Source organism: Mus caroli, chromosome 11 (assembly GCF_900094665.2).
Source record: "Mus caroli chromosome 11, CAROLI_EIJ_v1.1, whole genome shotgun sequence".
Classification (NCBI taxonomy): Eukaryota; Metazoa; Chordata; class Mammalia; order Rodentia; family Muridae; genus Mus; species Mus caroli.
This window is the reverse complement of record NC_034580.1, coordinates 74,427,926-74,443,518: the sequence shown is the minus strand read 5'-3', so window position 1 is coordinate 74,443,518 and position 15,593 is coordinate 74,427,926. Positions and strand designations below refer to the sequence as shown.

Below are 15,593 nucleotides of genomic sequence, written 5' to 3'. Positions count from 1 at the left end.
TGTAGACCAGGCTGGCCTCGAACTCGAAATCCGCCTGCCTCCGCCTGCCTCTGCCTCCCAAGTGCTAGGATTAAAGGTGTGCACCACCACTGCCCAGTGCTCTATATTTTTAAATAAACCTTGAAAATATTCTCAGGATTATTTACTTTCAAGGACTGGATGCATTAGAAAGTAGATTCAACCACCTATCTTTATAGAGCAGCAGCTGGACTATAAACACTAATGCCAGGTCAGTCTGTATGTATTAATCACTAAAGCATCCCTGTGAAGTAATGCAACTGAGCACCATGGCAACTGTTTCTACAAACCAAGTATCACAGAAAAGAAAACCACTTAGGAATTCCTCTGGATCACTGTAGAACTTCAATTCCACTCCCCCACCACCCACCTTCTTTTTTTAAAAAGATTTGAGATCGAAATAAGTTGACCATGATGAGCGTGAATTTTAGACAAGTTTAAATACTAACAATGAATATGTGTGTGTGTGTGTGTGTGTGTATGTGTGTGTGTATGTGTGTGTGTGTGTGTGTGTAAAATCAAAAATACATCTCCAGCTGGAGAGATCACTCAGCGGTTAAGAGCATTGACTACTCTTCCGAAGGTCCTGAGTTCAAATCCCAGCAACCACATGGTGGCTCACAACCATCTGTAATGATGCCCTCTTCTGATGCGTCTGAAGACAGCAGCAGTATATTTACATTTAATTAATTAAAAATCTTAAAAAACAAAACAAAAAACAAAACAAAACAAAACAAAAAAAACATCTCCAGCCAGGAAGTGGTGGTGCATACCTCACCCAGGACTTTAATCCCAGGACTAGGGAGGCAGAGGCAGGTGGATCTCTGAGTTCGAGGTCAGCATGGACTATAAACAGAGTGAGTTCCAGAAGAGCCAACGCTACACAGAGAAACCCTGTCTTGAAACACCGGACAACCAAAACAAACGAACAAAACAACAAGAAGTCAGATTAGGCTTAGTGGCACAAACCTGTAATTATACCACATGCGAGACAGAGTCAGGATCCTGAGCTCAAGGTCAAACTAAGTTATAAAGCAAGCCCCACTTCAAAAACAAAATACAACAAAGAAAATCTAGGTTTATTTAATTGTTCTATAAAATCCCATCTCTATACTAAATTTTCTGGGTATATAAGGATATGTAAAACCTAAGAACTAAACATCCAACATAGAAACATAACATTATATTCTGTCATGGTCATTGTAAAATAATAATAGAACCTACTGTGGATTAGAGGAAGCATTTCTCAGAATTTGCTTAGACAAACAGGGAACAGCAAGCATTTGGTCAGGTGCAGAGATTCTTGAACGCTTATGCACTACACAGGACAGTACAATGGCATATGTACTTTAGAAAAGTTAGTCCTCAGAGGTTAACATTTCATCATCATGTTTCAACAACTCCACTTCTAGATATGTATCTTAAAACCTGAAAACACAGACCCTACAAAACCACATATATTTATTTATAGCAGCACTATGCACAGTGATCAAAATGTGGAGAAAAATTCATTACTGGATAACAGAAAGATAAACTGTGATATAGCAACACAATGGAATACTGGTCAGATATAAAATGAAATGCAGTGCATATGTGTGTGTGTATACATGTATGTGAATACAAACACACACAATATATATATATGAGAGACATCACAGAGGAACCTTGAAAATACGTGTGAAGTCACAAAGGAACATATACTGTAGGATTCACTTATATGATGTATCTACAATATGCTACCCACAGAGAGACATGAAGATCAATAGCTGTCAGGTGCAAGGAAAGGGAGTGCTTGCTAATGGCTTTAGGTTTATTTGGGGGGTCAGGTGATCAAACTCTTTAAAACTGATTAGCAGTGTTCGCTCTTGCTCTCTTGCCTTCTTGCTATCCCTCTGTCCTCTCCCTCCCTGCTCCCCCTCTTTCCCCATTCCCTTCTCCCTCTACATGTGCTCTACTTCTCTCCTGTCTGTCTCTACTATCCTCTCAACTCCCCTCCCCATGTCCTGAATAAACTCTATTCTATATACTAAAAAAAACAAAACAAAAAACAAAAAATAAAACTAGCAGTGATGAAAGTACAACTTAGAATGTGCTACAATCCGTGAAACTATGGACTTTTAAAAGGCTGAATTTTATAATTTGTGACGCATACATACAATCTTATTTGGGGAGGTGGTGACATTGCTTAGAGGACTCAAGAGTGAAAAGTTCAAGTTTGCCCTTATTAAAGGTAAACATGGCAGGTTGCCAGGGTAAGCAGAGGTTAAGGTGGTTTGTGGAAGTGGAACAAAATGTGAAGCATAGAGTATCAAATATGGAACATTCGTTTACAGATGTCTCTACTCACCATGATGACTAACAAGTCTTCTACCATGACATGAACACTAAATGGAAACAGTTTTAAAACTACTTTATTACCACTTCAGCAGAGGTTATGATACACAGGATATGTGTTGGGCATTCTAAGTCTATTGGCAGACTCTGCTGCTTAGCTAGTCTCTAGGGCACTGGCCCTCAACCTTCCTAATGCTGTGATCCTTTAATACAGTTCCAAATATTGGGGTGACCCCCAACCATGACATTTCATCATTGCTACTTCATATATACATATATCTATGTATATGTATACATACACGTACACACAAGATATCTGATAGGCACACACACACACACACACATACACCCCGAGGGTCACGACCCACAGGTTGAGGACCACTGTTCTAGCGTCTCCCTAACAACTGGCCGGATACCTTCTATAGCTTGTCAAAGCTCACATACATTTACTAGGAGACAGACTTCCAGAAAGACAAGCTAGCATGCAGCACCTTAACAAACAACTTTTGACACTGCTTTAGCTAAGAATTTTATGAGCAGATTGAGCAGCCCAGCTATGTAGGACGTGTATGAGATGCTAAGAATGAAGGGTTTACAATCAGACACGGTTTACAAGCGTGACACATACATGTCAGAAGGTATAAAAAGGAGGTAGATAGTGGTTTTACACTTTATCTATTTTTTTTTTTTTTAAAGACAGATCTCACATATGTAGCCCTGGGCTGGCCTACAGCTTTACTATGCAGAACCAGGATAGACTTGAACTCACAGAAATCTACTTGCCCTGCCTTTGCCTCTAGAGTGCTGAGATTAAACGTGTACCATTACTCTCAGCCACTTGTTTCCTGGCTTTTCATGTATAACATACATTTTCCTAAAAAAAAAAAAAAAAAAAAAGTTTTGAGAAAATAATAGTATTGATAGCTATGAGGACATGGAAAACCCTCAGAATTGGAAAACAAATGCTTTATGTATAAAATCTTAGTTAATAGTACATAAAATAAAACGTTCTACCTGGAAGTACACAGCCATGGCCATAGAGATAGGACATTCCGGAAGAAATGTGCAAGGATGCAGAGACTAAAGCAACAGCCTAGAGGCCAGCGCAACACAGCTGCTGCACAACAATACTAACAAGCTACTAAAGGTTCTTACATTCACTACATGGTTCTTCACATTGCAGTTAAGAATATGGGTGGGGCTGCGGAGTGAGTCTGTAATATAGGGAATGCAGCATAAACTTCTTCTGAAGCAGAACCAAGAAGACTTAGTTTAGTAAGATGATGTTAACTTTATTTAAAGCTCAAGAGATGGAAATACTGTCATCTACAAGGGGATGAAAAAGAGGAGACAATCTTTTCAAAGTCAAGTCATGCTAAATTCTGATTCCAAGACTCTAGCTTAATGACTCTAGGATGCTATGGGCTGTGGTCATGAGAGTGCAGCTAATGTGGCCTTGGCAAACAGTGTCTCTTTTGGTTTTCTAGGGAACAATGAGAGGGAAGGAATGTACTCTAGCCCAGATCCACTCAGGCCACATTTGTTTCTGTGTTCATGATTCCAACAAATTTTAATTCTGAACATGAGTTATGTATCTATCATCCCTGGCTATATGCTTTCTTGAAAGACTTTTAGCATGACATTAACAAAATACTGAGTTAGTTTACATTGGTTATGAATAACAAGTCACAACAAGTCAAAATAAGACTACAAACTTACAGGTTTACACTGGTAAAAACCAACTCTGCTTGGAAGTGGTGACTTGCTCTGGAATGTGTGGTTTGTGCTTTCTTTTTGTTTACTTGCTTGTTTGTTTTGTTTTTCAGATAGGGTCTTACATATCCCATGCTGGTCTCAAACTCACATTATACATGCTGGGAAAGCCATTTACTGACTGATATACCCCTGGCCCTAAGATAGATCTATCTAAACTAGGGAAAGCATATCTTTTCCCTGTATTATATTTCTAAACCAAAGAAAATGATGGTTTATGTGCAATTGAAAATGTTACTAAGAATTAAATCTAACAGAAGCCTGCCTTTTTGGATAGCTGTATATCTACTACCTTGGGAAATTTTCAAATCATTTGTTTAAAAGCAATACTGTTCTTAAGAGATGGCTCAGCGGTAACGATTGCATGTTACTCGTGTAGAAGAGTCCCTAGTACTCTAATCAGGCAGTTCACAACTGTCTAGAACCCAGGCTCCAGATCTGACTTCTCTAGCCTCCTTGAGCACAAGCACCCACATGCACATACCCCCACACAGACACACGCACCTACACATAATTTAAAAAAAAACAGAAATACATCTTTAAAACAGGAAACACCAAAAGCCATTTTCTGTGCTATATATTGTCAACATGCTTTAAATGTTCAACTTTTAAATATAAGTAAAATTCCATTTATAAGCTGGGCATCGCAGTACATGTTTATAATCAAAACATTTACGAGGCAGAAGGTGGAGGACTCCCATAAGTTCAAGGTCAATAATGCCTACATAGGGAATTCCAAGTTGGTCTGGGCAGGAGTAATATCTTGTCTCAAAATAAGTCAATAAAGTAACAATAAAACCCAAACCAAACAACTACACACTTGCAGCATGATATAGCTTTTAATACAGGGGGTTAGATAGTTCAGTGGCTAACATGCTATCTTTCCAAAGGACTCAAGTTTGGTTCTCAGCACCCAAGTCAGGTGGCTTATAACTATGTATAACTCCAGCTCCAGGGATGCCTCTGACCTCTGAGAGTACCTGTACTAATGTACACATACCCACATGTGTGCGCTCTCTCTCTCTCTCTCTCTCTCTCTCTCTCTCTCTCTCTCGCTCTCTCTCACACACACACACACACACACACACACACACACACACACCTCTACACATAATTTACCAGATTTTTTTCAACAATTTTCAATACTTATTTATTAATTTTATTTATGTGTGTTTGCTTGGTGAGTATATATATATATATATATATATATATATATATATATATATATACTCACATGGCCAGATTCCCTGGAGTTACAGGTGGTTGTGAGGTACCATGTAGGTGTTGGAAACCAAAGGAGACCCTTTGCAAAGAGGAACAAGTGTTAACTGCTGAGCTATGTTTCTTGTCTGTTTGGTTTTTGAGACAGGATTTCAGTGTGTAGGCCAGACTGGTCTGGAACTTACTAAGTAGACCAGTCTGGCCTCAAATTCAGAATGTCTACCTCCCAATGCCTCCCAAATGCTGGGATTAAAGGCATGCATCATCATACCCAAGGATTTAACATATTCTTAAATGAATGGTGCCTCTACTTGACATATATTAGGCATTCTAAGAAGGTACACAGAAATCTTCAAATTTAGTGTATATCTATAACCCTGATTTGAAATCCTTGGAGCAAGATAAATTTATGAATTCAAAATAGTTGAGTGTAGAAGAAGATACAGTACATAATCTGTAGAAGTAAAATTCTAGTTGGTAGAAAACTCAATTTGGAACCCAAGAGATTCCATGAAAAGGATAAGGCAGGGCTTTAGACAATTACAAAAACGGTTAGAAATACCAGTTGAAGTAGAGCAGTTACCAGAAAGTAAATACAGAGAGGGGATTACCTAACAAAACCATCATCTCGTGGAAAGATGCAGCCAGCTATGGTGAACAAGAGAATATATTCTCACCTACACTTTCTTTCTTCAGTCTCCTTGTATTCCCTATTAGTCAAGTGGAATTCAGAGATGAGAAAAGTCCAATAAGATTCTATATTCAGATCAGCATCTCAGGCAGAAGCAGGATGGAAAGTAGAGTAACATGGGATTTGGCAAACAGCACAGATGGGTTTCTATTATAAACAACCCTCAAGTATTTCCAGCTATGACAACAAAAGTTTATTTCTCACCTCTACTGAGTCATTTAGTTCTACTCTCTTCTAGGGTTTTGAAGAAGCCCTCCAACAAACTTTGGAGAACTGGTTCAAAGCCAAACACCAGGCCAGAAAATGATGTACATTCTGTTTTCTCTGGGCTGGATGTGATTGTTGTCAACTTGATCAGAGCAGCCGTGATAACCCTCATGAAAATGGATCTATTAACCTTCTCCTGTGGACAGAAGGAGCGCTCAGGAGCCACGCTCCCTGTCCCCAAGGGTATACTAGGGGTAAGTAGTTGCTGGAGGGAGAAGGCTCCAGGTATGCAACTCTGAGATCCATCACTGATGCTGATGAAGGGTTTTGGTGAAGCTGCACACTGAGTCACTGATGCTCCTGGAACACTATTAGCACAACTTGGACGAATAGCTCCTTCAGTCTATCATTTCCCTCTATGTCTAGAGTGAATAAATAGGTCACCCAGGACAAGCCACACAACTCATGTATGTCACCAGCACTCAGGTACATTCCCAGGTAGTTAACCACAAGGCTGACAGGAGTGGTATGGCAATATGCTGGAAGGAGACAAGAAGCACAAATATACCAAGTCCAAGTCCCATACCAACCCAGGTAAAGTGTTCCAAATAATTTGAGTGTCAAACTTCTATTGATTCAACTTTAGGTTGTCAAAGATGAATGTATATATGACCTACCAAATAGAAGCCAGAAAGTAGTAGTGGGCTCTTAAATTTAGGCCGATGATTCGTGAACATATGTTTATGACACAGAGGAAATAAGTCAAATGACCAATAGTTGCTACTTCAGACATTACTAATGATATCATTGGAGAGACAGAAATAAATTGACAGCTTTTCAATAAATCCCAGTGTCCCCTAGTCTTAATAATACTTACTATGCTAGAAGGTAGAGAAAATCCAAAGAATAAGAGGTGTGCTTGACCTGAAGGCAGGGCAAGAAAAAACCCAGACTCTGATAACTGCAATTTCCTAAGATGACTAATTCTTCACTATAAAATTAGGGAAGGTTTATACATAGAAAAAGGGTACTGACATCAGAGGTAGGCCTTCACAGGAGGAACTCTGAGCAAGGAAGGAAAAAACTTCAGACACAATGACAATGTTAAGGTCTTTCAAGGCTGGATAATGGTGAATAATTTTTGTTTGTTTAGCATCATTAAGATTAATAAAAAAAAATAAGATAATGAGAAACCCAAGGTTAGACAACTAGTCATTTGGCTAAATGACAAATGAAATTAATAGATTACGAGAAGACCCAGGGCTACATGAGACCCTATCTTATAAAGCAAAGAGACTCTGAGTAAAATAGGGAGGAAACACTGAAGTAAGTAAGGCAAGATCGAGTTGTTAGAAGCTTAATAATAAGCTGAATAGGCAGGCTTGATGGCCACACTGTAATCTGAGGACTTGGAAGCATGAGGGAAGAGGATAGTGAGTTTAAGGCCAGATGTTCAGAAGATCCTGTCTCAAAGGGGGAGGGTGGAGGAGAATAGATTCAAAAGGTCAGGGTTAGAAAAACATAATTAATGACTGGGCCACAGTTAGCTCAAGGAGTAAACATCACTACAACCATTTCAACTCTATTCCCTAGAGTCAATTTTGAGAATAAGCAGGCAAGTAGGAGAGGCATGGTATCAGGCACTCACTATCTCAAGCAGTGACTTAGTGCATTGCTCTGGTTGCCAAGAGGCTTCTTTTGTTGATTTTCTAAGTATGATCACAACTACCCTCCACAAGTGAGGTTAGAGATTTAGCAAGCATTTGCCTAGTCATTCAAAGGAGGGGGAAAAACTCAGCACAGAGTAAGGAAGGGACAGGTACTGGCTTGTTCCCCGCCACTCTCGCAGTGACTTCCTTGTGTACCAACACCACACCTTGTGTCCATCCCTGCTACACTCACAGTGCCTGCCATGAAGATGAAGCTGTTACTACAACACAGCCCTATTTCCCTGGAAAGCACCGACTTCAGCTTGTGAGAGAGGTGGCTTAGGACATTTTTTTTAAGCAAACTTCTGTAATTGAGTCTCACACTATCACTTCCACGTCTAATTCTTTCTTTAAAGTTCCATGTGAGGGTACTTTTATCTTTATTTATCAACATTTAATCTCCTAAGATGTAAAATTCCTAAATTATTTTAAAATCATCATTAATGCTCTTACTTGGTTTGAAATCATGATAATTACAAAGCAACTTATATATTCATCTAGTTAGAGTCAACCCAATGAAGCAATCCATTTGGGTGCATACAGAAAGATTAGATAAATAAGTAGATAGACTTTACAAAGATTTTATTTGAATTCCTTAATCTCTGTCAAAGTCTGCCTGTTTACACTCGATGTTTGGAAATGCTCATTCGATACTTCCAAAGAGGTGGGGCTCCAAGCACGTGACTGACTCCTAGCTATATTATTTAGAACTTCGAGAGTGAGAAGAGACTGCCCTTCAGGATCATTCTCCAGGACCCAAGACAAAGGCTCAATTCATAATCTTCAAAACTAGTCTGCCAGATCAAAAGGTAATAGTAACTTGAAAATGGTTAACTATGTATTGGAATGAAATAGAAGTTCTTGTACATATTCTTAAAACTTAAGTTTAAGATTTGAACAAAAAATATAATATTTTATCATGGTAAGCAGGGGTCTGCTTATCACAGATATAGCAAGCTATTAGATTTGAATACATGCTAAGAGAAAAGTAGCCTAATTCTAGAAATAGTACTAACCCTTTGGTATAGGAGCCTGCTCTGTGTTACCATCGTACCGGCTAAAGAACCTGGACTCGGATTCAGACTCAGGCTCCCCGTATGCTTACTGTAGGACAGGCATCTCTAGACATGCTGCACCCCTTGTGTAGACTCAGCTGTAAAGTGGCAGACTCATTTGTAATCAATTCTAGATTTCCTTTTTAAAAAGCTATGGAACTCTCTTAACAGCTAGCCCTTTGCTCTCTTCTACCCTAAAGAAGGTTAAAATGAAGGAAACCTTAGCATTGGGGAAATCATTTGACTTACGGTTGTTTTTTTTTTTTTTTTCTTCTTCTACTTTTGTTGTAAAGATTTAAAAGTAATATTCTAATTTGTAGAGCTAACCCTTAAACTATTAAGCGAGAAGCTTCCTCCTCCTCCTGCTATTCTCCTCTCCCACCCAGTTGGTCAGCCAGTCCTTCAGGTCGCACCTTTGCTGCTATCCTGCTCCTCACACCAACCCCATTCTTACTGGTTCAAATGCCTCATGGTTAACTTGTTTGCAAAACAGGAAAACAAAATCAAGCTCCTTCTAGTATTCAGAATGCTTATTCCTGAAGTTAGTGACCTAGATAGAAAACAAGTCTTTTATCGGGAGAGGTACAGAAAGGAGGGTTGTTATTTGTTCACTAATGAATAATTTAAAAGCCCATTTATATTATGTGAATATACTATATAGATACAACTAAAGATATGTGATTGCCTACGTGTTTGTGAACTGAATATTAAACTTTATGATCATTTTAAAGCAAAAGAAAACAATGACCAAGCATTCCTTCACTGTCACCCTGCTCCTCATGTGTGCTCATATTATGGGAACAATTTCAACAACAACAGCAGCAGCAACAGCAGCAGCAACAACAGCAGCAGCAACAACAGCAGCAACAACAGCAGCAACAACAGCAGCAACAACAGCAGCAGCAGCAGCAACAACAGCAGCAGCAGCAATAACAACCACCACCTCAGATTCTACAAGAAACTCAAGTCCTGGAATGCTCTCGCCTTCCCCCAGGAGCCCACAGGTCATACCAAGATCAAGTCCTACAAGTACAGCACAGCTTGGAAGCAGCCTCAGTCTTGGGACAAAGCCCTCGGAGCTCACCTCCAAGAGCACCTGGCAAGGAAACATGTCATCAAGTCCCGGCATAAACACGACTGCAGAGACTGCGGCAGGGGCAGCATGGCACTCAGGGCAGTCTTCAACACTCACTCTCTTTTCCTGTGCAGTGCTTTTACTCTTTTGAACATACTCAGGCGGAAATGAGCCTAAAGGCCTGCTCACTTTAGCCCCTCATATTATTTACTAAATGACAAGCACACTAAGAAAATAAAATTTATATTAATTTACTGTGGAAGAAATTATTATTCTAGTAAGATTTGGGTTTGGGCAAGTTCCCCCACCCCCACCCCCCTCAGCTGAGGACCAAATCCAAGGCCTTGCACTTGCTAGGCAAGCACTCAACCACTGAGCTAAATCTCCAACCCTGGCAAGTTTTAACTGTATAATTTAAATGTTACATTAATATAATCATTTCCTTCCTATAAATGTACAGTGCTCTATTAAATGCCAAAATAAGCAAAACATCACATTTGTGTTTTAAATGTTTGTAAAATAGAATCAAACCCAAATGTCTATATTAAAGATAAGAGAAGAAATTATGGAAGAGGCATTTAAGCAAGGGGGCAGGAGAAGCTGGGAGATAAAGAGAGGTATGGGGGAAGCTGAAGCTGTTTTATATTTTATTATTTTTAATTAAATAGACCAAATAGCACGAATAGGGTATAAACAACAGTCTTTTACAAACATACCCATTTGTGGGACACCACTTTCATGAAACTGTGACAGCAATGGATCATCCCAGGACCTTTTTAAAGCAGAATACAGTTGATCCAATAATAGGAATGTATTCTGAGTAAATATTGACTTGGTTACAAAAGATTGTTTGCAAATCAGATGCTTAGAACTAAGAACTCATTTTATCTAGAAAAATGTCTCTTGACTGTTAGCTGAACTTTTTTTCCTCCCCTTTTCTCCTTCTCCCCACTTCCTTCTTTTTCCATCCTTTTCCTTCTGTCAATTTCCCATCTCTTTCTCTCCTTCCCTTAGTCAAAGTCTCTGTACGTAATCCTGGCTGTCCTGGAACTGACTATGTAGACAAGGCTGGCCTCAAACTCAGAGACTCAACTGCTTCTACCTTGGGCTGAGTACTGAGACTAAAGAAACTTTGGCTAGATTTTTATATACAAGGATGGGTTTAACTTAACAAACTCAGTATGCTAACAGTAACAATTCCTGCAGTTATTGACATGGTGAGTTAGAACTTAAGATTAGGGCTGGCGAGATGACTCAGTGGATAAGAGCACTGACTGCTCTTCCAAAGGTCCTGAGTTCAAATCCCAGCAACCACATGGTAGTTCTCAACCACCCATTAAGATCTAATGCCCTCTTCTGGTGAATCTGAAGACAGCTACAGTGTACTTAAGTATAATAATAAATAAATCTTAAAAAAAAAAAAAAAAAAAAAAAACTTAAGGTTAGTTTGGAACTCAGTGTCAATTCTAACTAGCTAAGCTGTCAAGAGTTAAATGACACAGCAGAACCCAAGTGGATTGACTACAGATGGGTCATTTGGGAGTGCCAGTTTAAATATACAAAATAAGCCTTGTCCCCAAGGATGTATGACGCTCCCTCAGAAGGGGAAATGAAACAGACATTGGAGGTGGACAGAGGGAGTGAACTGGATAGGAGATGGAGTAAGGCAGGGAACAGGGATGGGAATCAGGTGAGGGTAGGGGCAGGAGAGTTTGGGGAGAGAAGACAGAAATTAGTGGGGAGGCATCTGTGGGACTAGCCAGAGACCTGGGATTGGGGAAGGCTCCCAAAGTCTATTGGGGCAACCCTAGCAGTTGGGGCTATGGAGACTGAGGTGGCCATCTCCTGTAGTCAATGGGACTTCCAATGGATGGAGACATCAACCCACCCACAAAACCTTCCACCCAAAATTTGTCCTGCCCACAAGATACACAGAGATAAAGATGAAGCAGAAATTGAGAGAACAGCCAACCAATGACTGGCCCAATTTGAGACCCATCCCATGGGAGTCAACCCCTGATACTATTAATGATACTCTGCTATGCTTGCAGATAGGAGCCTAGCATAACTGTCTCCTGAGAGGCTTCATCCAGCAGCAATGGAAGCAGATACAGAGACCCACAGCCAAACATCAGGAGGAGTTGGGGGAGACTTGTGGAAGAGTGGGGTATAGGACTGAGAGAGCCAGAAGGGTCAAGAGTACCCCAGAAAGATGTACAGAATCAACCTGGGTCCATGGAAGGCTGAAAAGAGCATTGCAGGGACTGGAACTAGACACCCTACATATCTGTAGCAGATGTGCAGCTTGGTCTTCATGTGGGTCCCCTAACAATTAAGAGCGTGGGCTGTCTCGGATTTTGTTGCCTGCCACTAGATCCCCTTCCCTATCTGGACTGCCTGGCCAGGCCTCAGTGGGAGACGATGTTCTTAGTCCTGCTGCAACTTGATGTCCCAGGGTGGGGTAGTACCCAAGGGGGGGGCTCCCTTTCTCCTTAGAGAAGAGAAGGGGTAATGGGGAGAGGGATTTGTGAGGATGAAACTAAGAGGAGAGGAAGGAGGGGTGCTGTGATCTGGATATAAGTGAATAAATATATAAATTAATGAAGAAAAAATTTAAAAAGAAGCCTTGTCCCTAGATTCTGATGTGGAAGCTCAGGGGGCTTAGAAAATGCTGTTATTTAGATTTTTCTGATAACCAGGATTGAGTTTCTGCCAATGTCAAAGATTGCACATAATACCTCAGAAGGTTATGATAAGGATGAAATAAAAAATTATACAATATAGGGATGAAATAAAAAATTATACAATATCCAATATGTAGTTTGTCTGATGTGAAGAAACTATTAAGTAAATTTGAGTTATAATTTGTATTAATGCCCTCCCCCAAACAGCAGTGAATAACCACAGTATCCCAAAGAGGAAACTCTCAACTGAAATGCTTAGGTTTTAAATTTTTAATTACACTTACATACACACACACACACACACACGAGGCAAATGATAGAAATATACTATTGCCATCCATGCACACCCGGCTTTACTGCTGAGCTCTAAGCATAAGCTCATGACCCAGGCCTGACGAACCAAATAATCCATGTTTCTTGCTAAAGTGACAGTCTAAGAAACTGACAAGAAACTCAAGACAAGCCAGTAAAGCCTGAGGTGCTACTGAAGTGGGTGACAAGGGCTTCTTAGGCTGGAAGACTACAAACCACTGGCAGCTACAGCCCTTTCTGTCCTTAAGGTCATAAGGCATACACAAGGGGAGTGTGTGTATATATTCACACATATACATAAGTAAAATAATAAAAATAAATAAAACTTAATGTAAGACATTTCAAAAGTAACAGATGGTAATACTAGATCATGAAGATCCAATTTAAAATAAGTAAACCTGTATGTAAGGACAGCCACTGATGAACACTGAAAAGTTACATTCTGAAATACATGGCTAATGGGCCCCGCAAACGCACGTGGCTTAGGGCAGCCTCGTGTTTTTGGCTGGTCATCATCCAGCACAGACAGTCTTCCTAGCAAAGGTACTTTCCAGCTGAACCACATATCAAGAACTTCAGGTATGCTATACTGAGGTAATGAAGGGGTCACTGGCAGAGCTAAAGCTGAAATGACACAGAAATCAGAGAACCATGAAATGGAGTTAAACACAAAGCCAAGAAACAGAGCAGCAATCATGGCTTAGTGATGTTTCCTCCTGGTATGGCTCTTGACTCGTGGTTTTCTTTAGGCCCACTTTCTTGATAAAATAAAAGAGACTTGGTAATAACCAAAGCCTACACTAAATACCTCAGCTGATCCATCCGATTTCACAGGTGCCTCCCAAGGAGGGCAGGAGGAAAGAAAGGGAGATTCTTAAGATGACAGGGAAAGAATACATGATGTGAAGATGAGGCCAAACAGACATTTAGACTTTAGATGTCTGTAGACACCAAAAAAGTCAGACTCCAGAGCCACTTGTCACAGAAGGCTGTACAGATAAGGCCTTCACTTACTGTCACAATGAGAAACAGGGCCTCTCTCTGTTCTTCCCACTGTGTCCCTTTGTCCTACAGGTAGGCATTGTACCCAGTGAAAGTGAGGGCAGGAGCTCTCCCAGATCTCAGAAAGGAAAGGCATGGTGATGCATGGCTTTAGGACCAGCACTCAGGAACTGCAGAGATGGCTCTGCAGTTAAGAGAATTAGCTACGTATCCAAAGGATCCAGGTTCAATTCCAAACACCCACATGGTAGCTCACAACTGCCTATAACGTCAGCTCCAGGGAAGCCTCTGAAGACAGCAGGTACAGATAGACAAGCATGTTCATGTACATTAAAAAAAAAAAAAAAAAAAAAAAAAAAAAAAAAAAAAAAAAAAAACAGCCCCCAAAAACCCAGCACCCAAGAGGCTGAAGCAGAATGATCTTGAGTTATAGGCCAGACAGGCTACTTGGTAAGGCCACATTTCAAAACATGAAGCAAAAACTAAAACTCCTAAGTACTGAAAATTTGATTTGGCAATATCATATCCAGAAAAAGAAAACACAAAACTCAGTTTGTTACAAAATTACTCAGAAAGAGACACAAAGTTTAACAAGCATATTTTCTTCCTTCTCAAAAATGAAGAGTCAGAATGGGAATCCCTAGCAACTTCAAACCTAAGGTGTGCAGGCCTAATTTAGAGCTGTGGAAACCCATTGAAAGGCCAGGCCAATCTGCTTTTCCTTTGTTAGGCCACCAGAGAAAAAGGTCACAAACTTACAGTTCCTTATCATAAAGAGGGGAAGATAAAATCCAACATTCTGCTACCTCTAAACTACAAAGAATTCAAAGGGGGCTGGGAGTGAGGCACACATCTAACACACTCCTTACCAGTTCTCTCAACTTAGATATAGCAGGGAAAAGTCAAAATACCCTGATAGTACTAAAGGTTAAAGCTGAAATACCAACAAGGCTTAAATGCAATAGAAAACTAAAATTGCAGGGCGTGGTGGTGCACACCTTTAATCCCAGCACTTGGGAGGCAGAGGCAGGCAGATTTCTGAGTTCAAGCCAGCCTGGTCTACAGAGTGAGTTCCAGGACAGCCAGGGCTACACAGAGAAACCCTGTCTCGGAGAAAAAGAAAGAAAGAAAGACAGAAAACTAAAATTTTTTTTAGAAAGAACAACCAAGACAAGAACAGTTTTGTGGAGAGATAAGGAGGGTCGTTTTTTCCTCCCATTTTTTGGGAGAGGTCTTTTGAGATAGAATCTCAGCCTGTAGCCCAGGGTAGACTTCTAATTCAATATAATCCTCCTGCCTTGGCCTCTTAAATGCTATATTTAGAAATGTACTAACACATTTGCCTAGAATTAGAAGATATTCCTTAAAGTTGTTAAAAAGGACAAAGGTAAGTGTGTCTTCCTGTTCCTTTTCTATTCCCAGTTACTCAGTACTCTGGACAGCTGAGTATCTAATTTAAAAAGTTTCACCTTTCTCATTCTTCTTCCTCCTCCTGCTTTGTATGATTTCTCA

The 15,593-nt window shown here is 40.1% G+C and overlaps 1 protein-coding gene across 6 annotated transcripts in view; it reads right to left on the bottom strand.

The window, feature by feature from the left end:
- Nucleotides 1-15,593, bottom strand: part of Nf1 (neurofibromin 1) — a 248,756-nt gene that overhangs the window by 87,272 nt on the left and 145,891 nt on the right. The gene's annotated exons all lie outside the window — the stretch shown is intronic.